Below are 17,182 nucleotides of genomic sequence, written 5' to 3' on the forward strand. Positions count from 1 at the left end.
AAAATCAAAAACACAAGAAACAACAAGTGTTGGCAAGAACGTGGAGAAAAGGGAGCCCTCCTACTCTGCTCGTGGGAACGCAAACTGGTGCAGCCACTCTGGAAAACAGTAGGGAGGTTCCTCAAAAAATTGAAAATAGAATTATCATATGACCCAGTAATTCCACTACTGGGTTTACCTAAAGAATAAGAAAACACTAAATCTAAAGGATACATGCACCCCGGTGTTTATCGCAGCATCATTTGCAATAACCAAGATACAGAAGCAGCCTGAGTGTCCATCGAGAGAAGAATGGATAGAGAAGAGGTGGTGTGTATACACAAAAAGAATGAAATGTTGCCATTTGCAACAACATAGATGGATCCAGGGAGTATAATGCTGAAAATAAGTCAGAGAAAGACACCATATGATTTCACTCACATTGGAATTTAAGAAACAAAATGAATGAACAAAGCAAAAAAGAGACAAGAAGCAGACTCTTAACTCTAGAGAACAAACTGGTGGTTACCAGAGGGGAGGGGGTGAGGGGGATGGGGAAAACAGGTGCAGGGGATTAAAAGTATACTTACCATGAAGAGCATTGAGCCATGCATAGAATTGTCAAATCACTGTATTGTACACCTGAAACTGTGTAACATTGTTAATTAACAATGTGAATTTATTCGTAATGCTAATTACACTGGAATTTAAAAAATAAATTAAGAAACTATATAGCCAAAATAAGCAAGTAAATAAAAGCGCTTTACAGATGATACCGAGCAGCTTTCAGAAACCACAGTTCCTCTCCTTCCCAGAGCTCTAGGAGGAAGTGAAGGCTGGAGCTTGTTTGCGTTGGTAAGTCATTCGCTTGCTGGCTCAGGGGCTGATATCCAAGTTCACTGTTCCAATGAGGGCCAGTTGGCTTGGTTCCATTTCACGGCCCTACACAGTGCAGCGTACTTAGCCCTGGTTAACTGCCCTCTGAACATAATTCCAAGTTTAAATCATGTGGGAGGGGACATGCGGAAGTCTAACCCAGCCATGCTCTGGAGAAACCCTAACCCTCTAAGCTTTCCCCACCCACCAGCAGGTGCACAGGTGGGTTGTAAGTAGAACCCTTTTTCTTTTCTTTTTTTAAAGAGAGCAGCTTCCTGAATCTTTTCCAGAAATCTGAATTTTTTTTTTCAGCTAGTTTATTTAGAAGCCTTCTGAGCCTTAGGGTTTGAACTCTAGGATGACTGCCAGATTACTTTCACTCCGATCTTCATATAATAATAAAAATAATAGTATTGATATGATAATAATATATATTGAGTGCTCACTATGGGTCATGCACTGTTTTGAGTAGTTACTAATGAGGAGAACAAAGGCCAAAGAAATGCAGATAAAATTAAGTTTCCTCACAACTTGCAGCCCGTGGACAAATACTTGAGACAGGCAGAATAGGACATTCTTCAAGGAGTTCAAAACTGCCTTCTTGCTAATGCTCTGCTAGAGGCAAAAAGCCACTTTAGCTCAACAACAGCCAGACCTCCAGGCTCCTGCAGAAGTTTTCTTTAATGTATGAAAATCCCTTTGGAAACTTCCTTTATCTCTACCCATCCCCCCAATTTAAAAGTGTATCATCAATCGTTCCTTACAAACCCAGCGTAGCTCCTTTTACCCATGGGTCCTGTCGCCGTGCTTTAATAAAGCCACGTTTTTGCACCAAAAGTGTCTCGAGAATTCTTTCCTGACCCTCTGCTGCTGGCCCCCACATGCCATCAATTATGTCATCCACTTGGGTCTCCGCAGAACTGGACGACCGTGTACTGTTACGTCCGCCCTCGGAGACGGGCACCCGGAGACACACTAACAGAATGTCACCGGGGGAGGTGGCAGCAGAGCCAGGAGAAAGCCCGGGCTCTTTGTCACCATGCAGGACCCGTCATATTTATAACCTCTCCACCTTCCTCCTTCCTTTTCAAGGCCTCAGCCCCCCCCCCCCCCCCCCCCGGGGAAGAGGGGATGGCTCTCGGATCAGGCACTTCTGATGGTGGCCACATTTTCATCACTTGTGGCTCTGCATTCCAGTCTCTCATTGCTCACAAAGGACTGTAACGTCCCTCGGGCAGTGTCTCCTACCAGGCCCGCAACTACAAGAACAAGTCTGTTCTCTATGCCAGAGGCTTGTTACCTTTGCTTGGTCCTTTGGCTAAGCTCCCTGTCCAAAGCCCACGAGGGCCTCTGGTCTGTGGCTCTGAGCCCACCCTGCTCCACAAGAAATTGTTTTCTGAGGAGCCACTCCTGCTAGGGATATCCCAACTGGCTGAGAATAACTCCCTGGAATACTTACTAGAAGAAAACCTCATTGCCTTGGTCCTCACAGGCACTCTCCATGCAATAACAGCTTTTTGTGGGGGTGGGGCAGGTGGGCGTAAAGATGGGGGGAGGGGGTGGGGACTGACAGGATTTTTAAAAAGGAGAAAGGTACAAAAAATGCATTTTCCTTCTGTGATCTGCCTGCCCAAACCCCAAATCCATCTAATATGGAGAAAAACATTAGACACAGGCCAACTGAGGGGCATTCTACAAAATACCTGACCGGTGTTCCTCGAAACTGTCGAAGTCGTCAAGAACAAGGAACATCTGGGGTCTGGAAACTGTCCCAACAAGAGGAGAGATGATAACTAAATGGAATACATTATCCTGCGTGGGATCCTGGAACAGAAAAAAGGACACCACGTAAAACCTAAGGAGATCGGAATATAGGTAATAATAATGCACTGATAGCAGTTAATTAATTGTAGCTAGTGTATCACGCTAATGCCAGATGTTAATAACAGGGAAACTGGGGTGCCTGGCTGGCTCTGTCAGTAAAGCGTCGCATGGTGGGTGTAGAGATTACTTAAAAACAAAATCTTTTTTTTTTTTTTTAAGATTTTATTTATTTATTTGACAGAGAGAGAGACAGCCAGCGAGAGAGGGAACACAAGCAGGGGGAGTGGGAGAGGAAGAAGCAGGCTCATAGCGGAGGAGCCTGATGTGGGGCTCGATCCCAGAACGCCGGAATCACGCCCTGAGCTGAAGGCAGACGCTTAACCGCTGTGCCACCCAGGCGCCCCTTAAAAACAAAATCTTAAAAAAAAAAATAGGGGAAACTGGGTGCGGGGTATTTGGGAACTCGGTATTATCTTTGCCATTTTTCTATAAATCTAAAACTTCTAAAATAAAAAAGTTTACTGAAGAGAAACAAGACGCAAGTCAGAACTGTTCTCTCTGAGATTTGCCTGGGCTGGCTGACGTGCTGTCCTTAGTATAAAAACCCTGAACCAAACACCCTCTCAACTCTGAAGAGCTTTGGGCACTTTCCAGACAAGGACACACTGGTTTTTATTGTCTCTGCTGATCCAGGTGGCACATTTTATGATTCTCATTGTTGCACAGTAATGAGATCTGACACGGGGAAGGGCGTGCTAAAAGTTGCCAGGACCAGGGCATAGCTGGGTGGGGAGCCCTGTCTGTTTACCTTTCCCAGGACCCACTGCAGGCCGTGCAGGGAAACTGGGCGGAATTCAGTTCTGTTCAATTCAACATAAATGAACTAGCCCCTCTTAGGTATTGGAAGCACCAGAAATCTGAAACCAAGCAAGATTCAGTTGTCTGCTCAAGGGCTCTGTGCTAGAGTTGGGTAGCAAAATAATAGTATTAATAGGTCATTTCAGGGGCACCTGGGTGGCTCAGTTGGTTAAGCGTCTGCCTTCGGCTCAGGTCATGATCTCAGGGTCCTGGGATCGAGTCCTGCATCAGGCTCCCTGCTCAGCTGCTTCCCCAGCTCATGTTCTCTGTCAAATAGGTAATTTCAGTACAAGAAGGGAAGTGCCTTGGCCAACGCGTGAAGAGCCTGGAGGGAGCTTACCCCTGTGTCTCTGAAATGCGAAAGGAGAAGGGAGATTTTTGCAGGAGTTCCTGTCTGTGAAATATGTTATGCTCCTAGGATAGAGGGACAGCCGGGGATTTTCTGTATAGGCTTTTAGAGACAGATTAGCTAGACAGGACAAGGGAGATGAGTGCTATTTTCTTCTATCCTGTGATATAGTAAAGCAGAGCCCTTTCTCCTTCAGGCTGTGAACCAGATCTGGGAGACGCTCCCTGGGCCCCCCGGCTCTCTGGGGGGGAGGGGGGGTTAAAGGACCCACCTTTACTCGTTTACTCCTTAGGCCTCTCAGCCTCGGTCAATGCTCTTTACAAGCCCACTTTGCACATGTGAGAGATTCTTTTTTTTCTTTCTTTTTAATAGTGAGTCTCTGCATTAAAAGAAGCAGTTTCCTAAACTGCGGGTTCTCCACCAGTCATCTGTGCTAAGTTTTATTCTACACGTTTTGAAATTACTTCCTCCCTTTCCATGTCTTCTGAGGGCTGGTGGGCAGCCCCCTATTGGGTCCTCTTCTCTCTCTGCTTGGAGTCCTCACTGCCATCACCCCATCCCCTTCTCATGTCCCAGAGTTCTCCCTCTCAAAGATGGATGCTCACATCATCTCCCAACAGAGTCAACGTCCTTCCCCTTCCTACCCGCTTTCCTAAACTCGGAAGAGGAAAGAAACTCTATCTGCTTGGCTTTATGCAGCACACGGTGTGGACACTCACGCTATAATTCTTTGGTAAATTACACCACTAATTGTCCAGCCATGGAGGGGGGGATTGGTCTTTTGTGACCTCTTCCTTTCATGGATCTCCCCAACATGGTGGAATGGCCCCAGTACCCAGATGAAGACTTAGAAAGTGGTGTGTGTTTGGGACGCCTGGGCGGCTCAGTCGGTTAAGCGTCTGCCTTCGGCTCAGGTCATGATCTCAGGGTCCTGGGATCGAGCCCCACAACAGGGTCCCTGCTGCTCCCCCTGCTTGTGCTGTGTCAAATAAATAAATAAAACCTTAAAAAAAAAAAAAAAGTGGTGTGTGGAGAAGGCCGGCTGAGGATGTGTGTGGAGATAAGTTTATAATTACTGAGGAAGGAAAAGGACATAGTAGGAGAACGTGATATTTTTGTTTTTTGTTTTTTTCGAGAATGCGATTTTTTAAAGCAGATACAGATCAGCTAGCATAAGGATTTCTTAGTATCTTCAAGGAAAGATAAACCGTGATCAATACTTAGGCTTACAGTTCTAAAAAAAAAAAAAAAACAAACACCGAACAGTGATTGAGTAGATAGGGGTCATATCAGAAGATGTTTTTCTTCTATAAGTTCCTTAGATGTGATTTAACTTCTCCTTGCAATACCTTTATTACAGTTAAAATATATTCAGTCTTGAAAAGATAGGCCATAATTTTACATCTGGCCTGAGGGATAAGAAATGGGTTTACATGGTATTTTGCATTTTATGAAACTGGCTGCAAATCAGAGGAATACAAACAGAATTATTTTTAACGGATTTATACGTATCATACATGACGCTATTGCTTTTAGAGGAAATGGTTTTCTGGAAGAAAATGGCCAGCAAGAGTCCCTGACTGATGGATCCAATAAGCATGACTTTCGTCCCTACGACGTGCTGTGTTACCTCCTAGAAATTCGGAGATGAGTAAATCCGAGCTGCTAACACCAAGAGCTCGCAGTCTGCTTGAGAGAAGAGACGGTAAACAGATAATTATTGTCCAATAGGATGTGGTCTCTAATAGTCACACAGACCATGGGAGCACCAGGTGGAAAGAAGACTATAAGGGGCCAGGGTCCTGCTCTGCCTAATTCAGCTGGGGCTGGTGACCCCTGACTCATAAATTGACAGCTGAAGCATAAGCAAGAGGTAAGCAAGAGGGCAGGTAAAGCGCGTTCTGGGCAGAGAATCAGCCGTGCGAAGAATAGAGGGCAGAGTGCATTCAGGGGCTAGAGACACTTCACTGTGACTGGGCTGGGGAGGAAGAATGACCAAAGATGCTGCTGTGAAGTTCGGCGGGGCCTAGCTCTCCTCATATTGGGCCTGATAGAGTGCGCGAAGGAGGTGGACGTTAGACGTCACCCGGTAGACCAACACTTCTCAAACCTCAGCACCCACAAGGCACCCTTGGGGAGCTCCTTTAAAATGACACTCAAAAAAAATCAATACAATTAAACAAAATAAAACAACACTCGGTGGGGCCGCCTGGGTGGCTCAGTCGGTTGGGCCGCCGACTTTTGATTTTGATTCAGGTCATGACCTCGGGGTCCTGGGATCGAGCCCCACATCGCGCCCTGCATTGGGCTCTGTGCTCAGTGGGGAATGGGCCTCAGGATTCTCTCTGTCCCTCTGCCTCTCTCCCTGCTTGCTTGCTCCCTCTCTAAAATGGATAAATTTTCAAAAAATAAAAAGTAAAGATAAATAAAACGACACTGGATGGGTTCTGAGTGTCCTGTTTCTAAGGAGCCCCAGGGGCTGTGCGGCTGCAGCCAAGTGATCTATAAGCCTCGCTGATGGAGCACGTGATTACAGATTCCAGCACCGGGAATGGACTTCTTGTGTGTGCTAAGTTCTGATACCTTCTGCCCTTTGGGAGGAGGGGTGCGCACTGGGGCCTGGGCCAGCAGAGCCTCCAGGCTGGTGGGCTGTGCCCACAAGCTGCATCCTGGGTGTACGGCAGGTGCACTACAAGCAATATTTTCCGCGCATTCTGTGATGGGAAGCAAAGGGGGAAGCCGTGCCTGCTCGAGCAAGCAGGTGTGTGCGGTCAGAGCCATAGCCTGGCTTTCTGCTAAGAACCCACAGTGTGGCAACAGCTCCTGCTGCCCAAAGCAGCTGACAGGGGCTGTCGGCATGCATGGCCCACGGCCTTCTCTCCTTAAGCATTCAGCGTTTGGAGACTGAAATCTCAACTCCTAATCATCTCTGCCGGTGGGGCTGAGTTCATCCCAGCCTGTGGTGGTTTCTGTCGCAGCCTCTGTGTCCGTCTCAAAGTGGCAAGACCCTGCTGTGTGGTGGCAGCCAAGGAATGATGGACTGAAAACACAGAATTCCATTCTGGGACCTTCCAGTTCTCAGTGTATCATTATTATATTTATGGCTTTATACGTTATGTTAAGCCATTTCTTTCTTTTTTTTTTTTAAGATTTTATTTATTTGAGAAAGAGAGAGAGAGAGCGAGCACACAAGCGGGGCAGAGGGGCAGAGGGAGAAGCAGACTCCCCTCGGAGCAGCGAGCCCGATGCGGGACTCGATCCCAGGACTTCGAGATCATGACTTGAGCCGAAGGCAGATGCTTAACCGACTGAGCCACCCAGGTACCCTTAAGTCATTTCTTTGTCCATCCTCAAAACGGAAGCAAGATGATTAGGTTGGCCATTTCTCCTAATGACATTAATAGACATCCATCAACATAGCAAAATGCCAGCCTGTGTCAAATGAACGCCAGTCTGAATTTCTGCTGAATCCACCGGTCTTTGGGTCACTGTTGTAAGAAAGTGTGTGAGAATAAACATTCACACATAGCTGGTTATATCTGCAGGTCCGTTTCTAGAAAAGAAATGGGAGGGAGTTCTTTTTTGTTTTGTTTTGTTTTTTAAAGATTCTATGTATTTATTTGAGAGAGCGAGAGAGCAGGGGGAGAGGGACAGAGAAAATCCCAACCAGGCTCTGTGCTGAGTGTGGTGACTGACCTCGGGCTCGATCTCACGACCCTGAGATCATAACCTGAGCCGAAATCAATAGCTGAACACTTATCCAACTGAGCCACCCAGGGACCTCCCCCACTTTTTAAAAAAAAGATTTTCTTTTTAAGTCATCTTTACACCCAGCGTGGGGGCTCGAACTCACAACCCTGAGATCAAGGGTCTCTCGCTCCACCCACTGAGCCAGCCGGAGGCCTTCTTGTCAACAGTGACTTTTGTCGTGCTTACAGCTTTTCTGATATGATTGCTTACCTTTTGTAAAAATCACAGAGAAGCCAGCGCCGCGCTGCTGTGCGGAAAGCACGAGGACATCTGCAGCAGCCCCTGGTTGTGCTGGTTTGGGTCAAACACTCGCTTTCCTCCTGGTGCATCTCGGCTCAAGGCTCTTCCTCTTCCGTGGGTTTCAGGGGAAAGATGAAAGTCCTTACGTCTCCTGTGTTTGAACCCACGCTGCTGCATTATCCGGAGTCTGTTCGAGGAAATAAACCTTTGAAATTACAAATTCCCCGTAAGTCAGAATTGGTTTTTAGTTCTGTCCCCAGCTGACAATTTCTGCCCTCTCTTCAGACAGCGGTGAAACATAAGCGAAACGAGATACAATATTACAAAATAAAAAGGAACTGGAGGGAGAACATTTGGGTTTAAGGCAAGCAAGCATCTTCCTTGCTGCCCTCCCCGCCACCCTCTCTCCGCCCCCAAATACACTGTCGCAGAACTGTGGGGAGAAGCACAGCCCAGAGATAAGCCATCTTTGCTCTTAGCATTTAATGGATAACCTGCTTTATGTTATTATATATTTATAAGCAGGCAAAAGGCATTATTGCGTCTCATAAACACGACAAACATTCAATGGCTATAACCCACTTTGTAATTCTCTAGGACTTAAATACGAGCTCATTTTAATAAACTGGAATGAGCTTCATGAACTCCTCTAGACTCTCCAGTAACGTGAGTCTGTTCCTGTTGTAGAAACAGGTGCTGAAGGGGCGCCTGGGTGGCACAGCGGTTAAGCGTCTGCCTTCGGCTCAGGGCGTGATCCGGCGTTATGGGATCGAGCCCCACATCAGGCTCTTCTGCTATGAGCCTGCTTCTTCCTCTCCCACTCCCCCTGCTTGTGTTCCCTCTCTCGCTGGCTGTCTCTATCTCTGTCGAATAAATAAATAAAATCTTAAAAAAAAAAAAAAAGAAAAAGAAACAGGTGCTGAAATAATTCGGTTTGGAGCTCTGTCATGCTGTCCCCTAGCCCCCCCGCCTCCTGGTAGGGAGGACACTTGAGAGCCATGCTTCCTGAAACTGTATTTGTCTATTTATGTATTAAATAGGCCTTCCATTTAGACATGCTTCCTACTCTTGCCGGTTCCATCTATGAGCTGTGTAGAGATAAAAGACTAATGTTTTCTGTTGACAAATATCACAGAGCCATCCCCCACTGTGAAATGTTTTCAGTAACGGCATCTTCCTTTTCCAGTGGTGGACATCGTGTAGACCAGCGAGGCCTCAAGTGGAAAAGTGAAAGCCGCTGGGCTTCTGTTTTTTTTTTAAATCTCTAGGCTTCCTACTCTTGATGCCCCCTCCGGGAAAGGGATCCTTTTGCTAGAAACTTAACGGCTTCCTAAAGCCACGGCTCCCAACCACTGTTTTAAGAGACAGCGCGTTTACCAGCCTGAGGTCACCTTAAGGCCATACACTCTCCTTGTTAGAGGGACCTTTTGAATTATTTAATGCAATGATTCCTAAACCGGGCTTCTCATCAAAGTTGCCCACAGAGCTTAAAAGAACCAAAAGATTCCTCTCCCTACTGTAATTTTCTGAATAAGAAGCTTTGGAGGTGAGTCCCACTAGGTTTTTATTTTTAATTTTTTTAAAAAAGATTTTAATTTTAAGTACTCTCTACACCCAATGTGGGGCTCAAACTCACAACCCCAAGATCAAGAGTTTCATGCTCCATCAACTGAGCCAGCCGGGCACACCCCACTGTATAGTCTTTTTTTTTGTTTTTTGTTTTTTTTTTTTTTAAGATTTTATTTATTTGAGGGGTGGGAGGGAAGAAAAAAAAAAGATTTTATTTATTTGAGAAAGAGAGAACACAAGGGGGGGGCAGAGGGAAAGGGAGGCTCGATCCCAGGACCCTGAGACCATCCCAAGCTGAAGGCAGATGCTCAACTGAATGAGCCACCTAGGTGCCCCATACTCCTTTTTTTAAAGCTTTACTTGAGAGAGAGAGCGAGCGAGCGAGAGAGCAAGCATGTAGGAGCACATGGGGGAGGGAGGGGCAAAGGGAGAGGGAGAGAGAATCCCAAGCAGACTTGCCTCTGAGCATGGAGCCGGATGCAGGACTTGATCCCAGACCCGAGATCAAGACCCAAGCAGAAACCGAGAGTCAGATACCCAACCAACTACACCACCCAGGCACCTGTCCCATGCCCCATAGTCTTTTTAAAGCAAAGTTCTGGGGGCGCCTGGGTGGCTTGGTTGGTTAAACGTCTGCCTTCGGCTCAGGTCATGATCTCAGGGTCCTGGGATCAAGCCCCGCATCGGGCTCCCAGCCAGCAGGGTCTGCTCCCCTCTAACCCTCTGCCCTTCCCCCCACTTGTGTGGGCTCTCTCGCTCTCTCTCTCAAATAAGTAAATAAAACCTTAAAAAAAAATAAAGCAAAGTTCTGTATGTGTCAATCCAAATTTGGTATATATCTCTAAAATAAGAGAAAATTTTTATATAACAAGCCATTGTCACAACTAACGAAATTAAAAATTCTTTAATATTCTCTAAGATCTAATTTACAACCAAATTTCCCTAACCATCTAAGAAATGGCTTTTAAAAGTTAGTTTGTACAGGGCTGCGTGGGTAGCGCGTCTGACTCTTGACTTCAGCTCGGGTCATGATCTCAGGGTCATGAGCTCCAGCCCTGAGTCGGGCTCCAGGCTAAGCAGGGAGCCTGCTGGAGGTTCTCTCGCTTTCAAAGAAATAAATCTTTAAAGAAAAGAATAATTTATACAGATGAGGACCCAAACAAACTCCACATGTTGCATTTGCTTGTTTTGTCTCTTTTATTTCTTTTCATCAAGAGCTGCCTACCTTATCCCTGACCCTCCGTATTTTTTATGCTATTGACTTGTTGAAGAAACCACGCTTGTCTTGAGGATGTCCTGCCTTCTGGGTATGGCTGATGGCTTCTGTGTGGTACCATTTCCCATTTCCCTTGTGAAAAGTTAGGTCTAGCAGACTGATGAACAGTCTTGACTTTTTTGGGCAGCAATACTCATAGATAATACTCTTTACCTCAGAGAGCATTATACCGGGAGGCACGTAATGTCCACCTGTTCTCTCGGAGGCTGAGGGACCCAGGCGCTGGCATTGGCCTTCCACTGTAAAGCTCTCCATCCACTTCTTTCCTACCGGTTATGGTATCCAGTGATGCCTGTGGCCCAGACCTCATTAGCATTTGCAAAACAGTTCTTTTTAACCCCCACTATTCTTCCTACATGTCCTGAGCGTTTTTTTCTGAAAAAGAGAACTTCCCCTCACCAATGAGGATACTCTGTTTGCTCTGAAAACGCAGTTTGTTCAGAGCAGAAATCTAAATGCTTGCTTTTTAGGGAAATAAATGTTAAACACCGCCCTGTCCGGGGGTGCCTGGGTGGCTCAGTCCGTTAAGCGGCTGCCTTCAGTTCAGGTCATGATCTCAGGGTCCTCGGATCGAGTCCCGCATCGGGGTCCTCGCTCAGTGGGGAGTGTTCTTCCCCGCCTCCCTCTGCTGCTCCCCCATCTCCCTCTGCTGCTCCCCCTGCTTGTGCCCTCTCTGTCAAATAAATAAATAAAATCTTAAAAAAAAAAAGACTATTAGAAAAAAATAAACGCCGCCCTGTCCAGACTGAATGCCATCTGCAAGTGGGTCTCGCTGTGCCCTGCCAGCCTGTGGACCTGCGCTCCATTCCTGCTTTCCCGCCGAGCCTCCCCTTCTCCACCACCAGGAAGTTTACTGGGGCTTCCTGGTCCGGCTTCCCGTGCCCCCAAGTTCTGTAGGCTTCTCACATAGCTATTCCTGTATTAATTCCATTACTCCACAAGTGTTATTTGTTGGTGTGGTTCGAGTTTGCAGCAGCCGTGACTGAGGGAGCCAGAGTGTACGGTTAAGACTGACCTGACTCTTCACCTGCTTCCTCTAAAGCAACCTGACATAAATACCTAGTAAATAAACAGAGCACAAATGATATGCAAATCTCCTTCCAGGCAAGTCCTCCAGGCCTCACCTGCTTGCTGATGGCCCTGCCATCAGTAAGAGAAATCCTGGAGTTGCCAATGAATCTGCTAACCTCTTTCCACAGAACAGCCCTTTGTATATTTGAATATGACAAATAGCTATTTTTTCCCTGCTTCCTACCCCTTCCCCCAAAACCTGATCTTCCCACCTCTGACCTTTCGAATGTACGGTAGCCTGAAGGGACTGTGGTGTCCTGACAGTACAGACCACGCTCGTGTCACCTCTGCCCCTCGTTCCAGCCGACTCTGAAACATTTTAATGCATCTGCCTTGGCATTTCCTGTTTCTCCAGAGGCACTCATTTGCTTTGAAAGGTTTAGAGTATTTCGGTGTGGAGAAAGGGGAAGAAAGGGGCAGCTTTTGAGGTGACGCCAAAACGAGAATCCTAAAGCCAGGCTTTTGTCCCGTGGGAAGAGGATTTTCCAGATTTCCTACAAGTCTAATGAACACGTCAGGTCAGTGGCAGAGAGCACCCGGGAAGTGAAGAAAGGCCAGGCCCTGCCACAGACGCCCCAGCCCCGGGATGGTGTGGAAAGGGTGGAAGGCAGGGACAGAGGAGTGGAGGTGACAGGATGCCCAAGGTCCCAACAGGCATGAACATGGGGGCTGGCAGTCTGCCAGTACCGCCCCGCCCTGAGATCAACCCCCCCCCCCCGCACTTTAGGGGACCCCGTCCCAACACTCCCATAAGATGAGGAACCAGTGAGGCCCCTTTCTAGACCATGCTCCAGGTACCAAAGATCCTGGAGCTCCTACCTGAACCCGCTTCCTGGCTCTGCACAGGCTTCTTCCTTGCGTACTTTTTGGACCGTGCTCGTCAGGGTGTGTACCCCACGTCCAGGATGTGATGGAGGGAAGCTTCTCAAGGTGTGGGAGGGCACCTAGGAGAGGGAGAGGAGGGCCGGACACAGGCCAGGAACTCCGAGGAGGCCCAGATTTCTACATTTGAGCCCGGCCTTCCAGGCCACGTTCCTCGGAGGCACCTGAAAGGGTGATGTTGGTGAGGTAGGAGGCTGGGGACATGGGAGCAAAGATGGCCTGACTCAGACCGTGTGGCATCTCAGATGGAGAGGGTGCAGGTGGGCAAAGCGCTGCCCCCATACCCCCTGCAAGAAGAAAAGCTGGGGTCCCTGGCTGCTTTAGTAGGTAGGGCATACAGTTCTTGATCTCGAGATTGTGAGTTCAAGTCCCATGTTGGGCAGAGTTCACTTAAAAACTAAATACATAAAATAAGAGGAGAAAGCCCATGCTGCTCTGTGGCTCTCCCCAGGGGCTGCAGGAGGCCAGGACTGACCAACCAGCAGTCCAGGGAAAAAGCTTTGCACGCGGTCCACTCTGTTCCAGGTCAGCAACCACCACTGCCAGACCGTGGCCCAGGGTGGAAACTGACGTTAATTATGGATTTGTATTATTCACAGTGACTTGTACGGCCTGCTATTTTTCCAAATCTGTCATTATGTGTCTTTGTCACCCAGGAAGAACATTGTAATTTTCTAAGCTGGCTTTGTAACTCTTAGATATTTACACGTGGGGTCATGGGGTGGCCTTGTGACCTGCTTCCCCAGGTAGAGTCTCCAAGAGGCTGAGTCCTAGAAGAAACACACTCACCTTAGCTCCACGTCCAGCACTGAAATGGGAGGGGAGGGAGCTAGATAATACGAAATGGGGACAGAGATTTGGGCATACAGATCGAGGACTGGCCTGACAGCGAAGAGGCCACGGTGCTGGGACGGTGTCCTCAGAGGCAAACGGCAGTGACACACCTGGAATGGACACATTAGACCAGCAGACACTCAGGGGGCACCAGGTGAGGGACCGGATCAGAGCAGCAACCTGCAAGAGAGACCCCGTCAACCTCCAGGTGGCACATATATCCGGCCAGTAAGAAGCAACCACTGATGTCAGCCAAGACTGAAACTGTCGGTTGAGGGATATAAATGGCCCCACGCCCGGGCCTGCCCTACCCCGAGAGCCGAAGTTATCGGCAAAGGAGGACTGGGTCCATTTGAGAAAAGGAATGTTTTCTTTGCACATCTGAGCATTAACTGCATTTGCTACCACACACAAAGACTTTTTGTGATACCAAAAAGTATCAACTTTTTGGGCTGGGAATGAAGATCACGTTATTGAAACATACTGAGCTTACTGCTGACTCAAACCCCTATCTTTTTAGGGGCGCTTGGCTGGTTCAGTGGGTGGAGCATGCGACTTGATCTTGGGGTCTTGAGTACAAGCCCCATGTTGGGTGCGGAGATTACTTAAATAAATAAAACTTAAAAAAAAAATAACACCTGTCTTTTAAAAATGATATTTACAATTACTTACGGGGTTCTCATTTGCTTCTCCTGCCCAAGTTGCTTTTTCTACATCAGTGACTGGTTCTCAAACTCGACAGCGCAGCAGAACCACGCAGAGGCCTTGTTAAAACATGGACGGCTGCTCCTTCCCACCCTACCCCCTTCTGATTCAGGTCTCAAGTGCGACCAGAGGATTTGCATTTCTAAAAGTTCCTAGATGATGCCATCGCTCCAGTCCGCAGGCCACACACTTTGAAAACCATTGCTAAAAGCCTACGCTGATGGAGACACGTTATTCTGATCTCATTATTCTGATCTCACTCTTACACACATGGAACAAGGAGCCTTGACTCTTAGGGCACACATCAACCTCCCCCAAACTTAGCAGGGCTTGCCGGCTACATGTACTGTTGTATCAACAAGGGAACGCCGATTTTTTTTCCTGTGCAGGACGGGAAAACTTTAAGACTGATACTATGCAGCGCTGCAGAAGATATGAGGAAGAGGCAGTCCCATCTCCTGTTGGGGAGCTTATGAATGGCTACCCTCTTTTTTTTTTTTTTTAAGATTTTATTTATTTATTCGACAGAGATAGAGACAGCCAGCGAGAGAGGGAACACAAGCAGGGGAAGTGGGAGAGGAAGAAGCAGGCTCATAGCGGAGGAGCCTGATGTGGGGCTCGATCCCGTAACGCCAGGATCACGCCCTGAGCCGAAGGCAGACGCTTAACCGCTGTGCCACCCAGGCGCCCCTCTTTTTGGATCCAATTTAACAGTAACTACCAATACTTTTTCAGTACGCATCCTTTAATCCAGAAATTGCCTGCTAGAAATCCCACAGGTAAATATATATATGACGTTCACAGCAACACCCGTAAGTTGGAAAGAGTCAAACGTCCCTGAATGAGAAGTGTTAAAATCAGTACCAAGTCATAAAAGTAAAAGGTATTACCTGAATGCTGCTGCTTCTACGCATGTCTCTATAATTTAACCACTGAATAATTTTCTACAGTACCTTCTGTAGCAGAAAAGAAGATACTCTGTGGCAGAATACCGCTGGTGGATATTCTCGTGTGGAAGGCAACCGCTGAAATTCAAACGCAAGGTGAAAATCCATTAACATTCAGGCAAGCGACTTCTGTACTTTATCACATGGATTCTTTTAGTGATTTTCTCTTACTCCTCAGAGACTTCGCAAAGCCCTACCAAGCTGCCTGGCTTGCACATCTAGGATTACAGGAAAGCAAAAGGGGCTTGGAGGTCCTCCAGTGAATTTTACATGCCTTTCATGTTCTCACAGACACTTTAAAAAACTTCTGGAAATGTTCAGAGGCTCACAGTAGGTTGTGAGCCAGTTATGAAGAGGCCCCGTGCACCCATCACCACCCAGCTCCGTCCACGGTGGAGAACAGCCTCATGTCAGTTCAGGGAATCTCACGTACACTTTTAATGGTGACCCTTAGTCAAAGCCTTGGGAGCCTCAATGAAGTTATTAGAATTGGACATCTGGAAAAATGTGACAGTGGGTGAGAGGACACATACCTCGGTCAAAGGAATGCCACTGCGGGAGAGATTGCCCGTCCTGGAGATGGAAAGCGCTGCCGCAGACTTTATGTTAGAAAACACATCTATCTCTGTCTTCCATGTCTCTATATGTAGATAAATGATATGTTCTAGAGATAGATACGCTCTTATCTACGAATATGGTGCATACATGATCTTGCATGAGATCTTCCATCTTTGGGCCTCAGATTTATAGTTTTTAAGATGAGGGTGAGGAATGAAGCCACTAAGGTCTTTTCCCATGCCACGATTCTGAATTACAAGATGGTATTTTATTATCAGAAGATTATTTTCTGGTATTTAAAATCTCAGTATCAAGGTGGAAGCATGTCCCAGCACAGTCTTTGAAAACAATGTCTTTTTCCGGAAAAGCTGTTGGAACTTAAAACATGCATACTCTTTGCCCCAGCCATTCCACATCCATAAATTTAGCTGGAGGAGTCACCCAAGGAGACGATGATACATTTTCAAGGATCTTACAGCAATATTTTTGTAGTTGTGAGAAATAAGATACTAATCATGATACATTTACGCAACATAATGCTAATACTGTTAATATTACACAACTGTTGAAAACAAAGTGTGGATATTGAAAGACATTCATAATGTATCACTGAATGGAAACAAGTTACAATACCTAATATATCGTATCTCATGTTTATATGTCAACCCCTATGTAATTGTGTACGTATGTGTGTAGTGTTGGAAAGACCAGAGCTTAAATAATACAGATATAGAAACATACACGTGTAAGGAGAGGGATGAAAGGATTGAAGATTTATACAACAGTGGTGATTATTAACTTCAGGAATTATAGGTTGGGAGTGGGGTGGGGTGAGGACTATCACTGTTTTTCATATTTTTTAAATTAAAAGAACAATAAATGTTCACTGTAAAAAAAAAAGGCTCAAAGTGAAAGAAGCTATAAATTCTTTAACAATATATGTAGTTATCGGAGTAATCAATCACTGGTCATTCCCATACGACTTATTTTAAAAGTTCATCTTCTCAGGGGGCCTGGCAGCCTCAGTGGGTAGAGCACGCGACTCTTCATCTTGGGGTTTTGAGTTCAAGTCCCACGTTGGGTGTAGATTATGTAAAAATAAAATCTTTAAAAAAACAACAATAAGAAAAAAAGTTCATTTTCTCACTGAGTTGAGATGCTACCTTTATTGTATGGCTACCATTGGGTCCATTCCTGGAATCTCTCCTCTGTCCTTTTCATGTGCCAATACCAAACTTTTAATTATGATTTAATAATAGTGTGTTTTAATGTCCGGTAGGGCTAGTCCTTCTCATTCTTTTCAGTTTCCATAGCTTTTCTTGGATGTTCTCTCAAATAGAAGCAAACATGACCATTTTTATTGGGAGAAAAACATGTTTTCATGTCCAGTCTTAAGAATATGATACATCTTTTTAATTGTTAAATTCTAATTTTCTATCAAGAGTTTTTTTTTTTTTTTTTTAG

The 17,182-nt window shown here is 46.3% G+C and overlaps 1 long non-coding RNA gene across 1 annotated transcript; it reads right to left on the reverse strand.

The window, feature by feature from the left end:
- Nucleotides 1–628: 628 nt before the first annotated feature.
- On the reverse strand, nt 629–8,732 carry LOC130542736 (uncharacterized). Its single transcript, XR_008957494.1, has 2 exons — nt 7,847–8,732; nt 629–2,679 (listed from the first exon to the last, which is right to left on the reverse strand). It is a non-coding gene; the product is annotated as an uncharacterized LOC130542736 (long non-coding RNA).
- Between the last annotated feature and the right edge of the window lie 8,450 nt (nt 8,733–17,182).

Source organism: Ursus arctos, unplaced genomic scaffold (genome assembly GCF_023065955.2).
Source record: "Ursus arctos isolate Adak ecotype North America unplaced genomic scaffold, UrsArc2.0 scaffold_5, whole genome shotgun sequence".
Lineage (NCBI taxonomy): Eukaryota > Metazoa > Chordata > Mammalia > Carnivora > Ursidae > Ursus > Ursus arctos.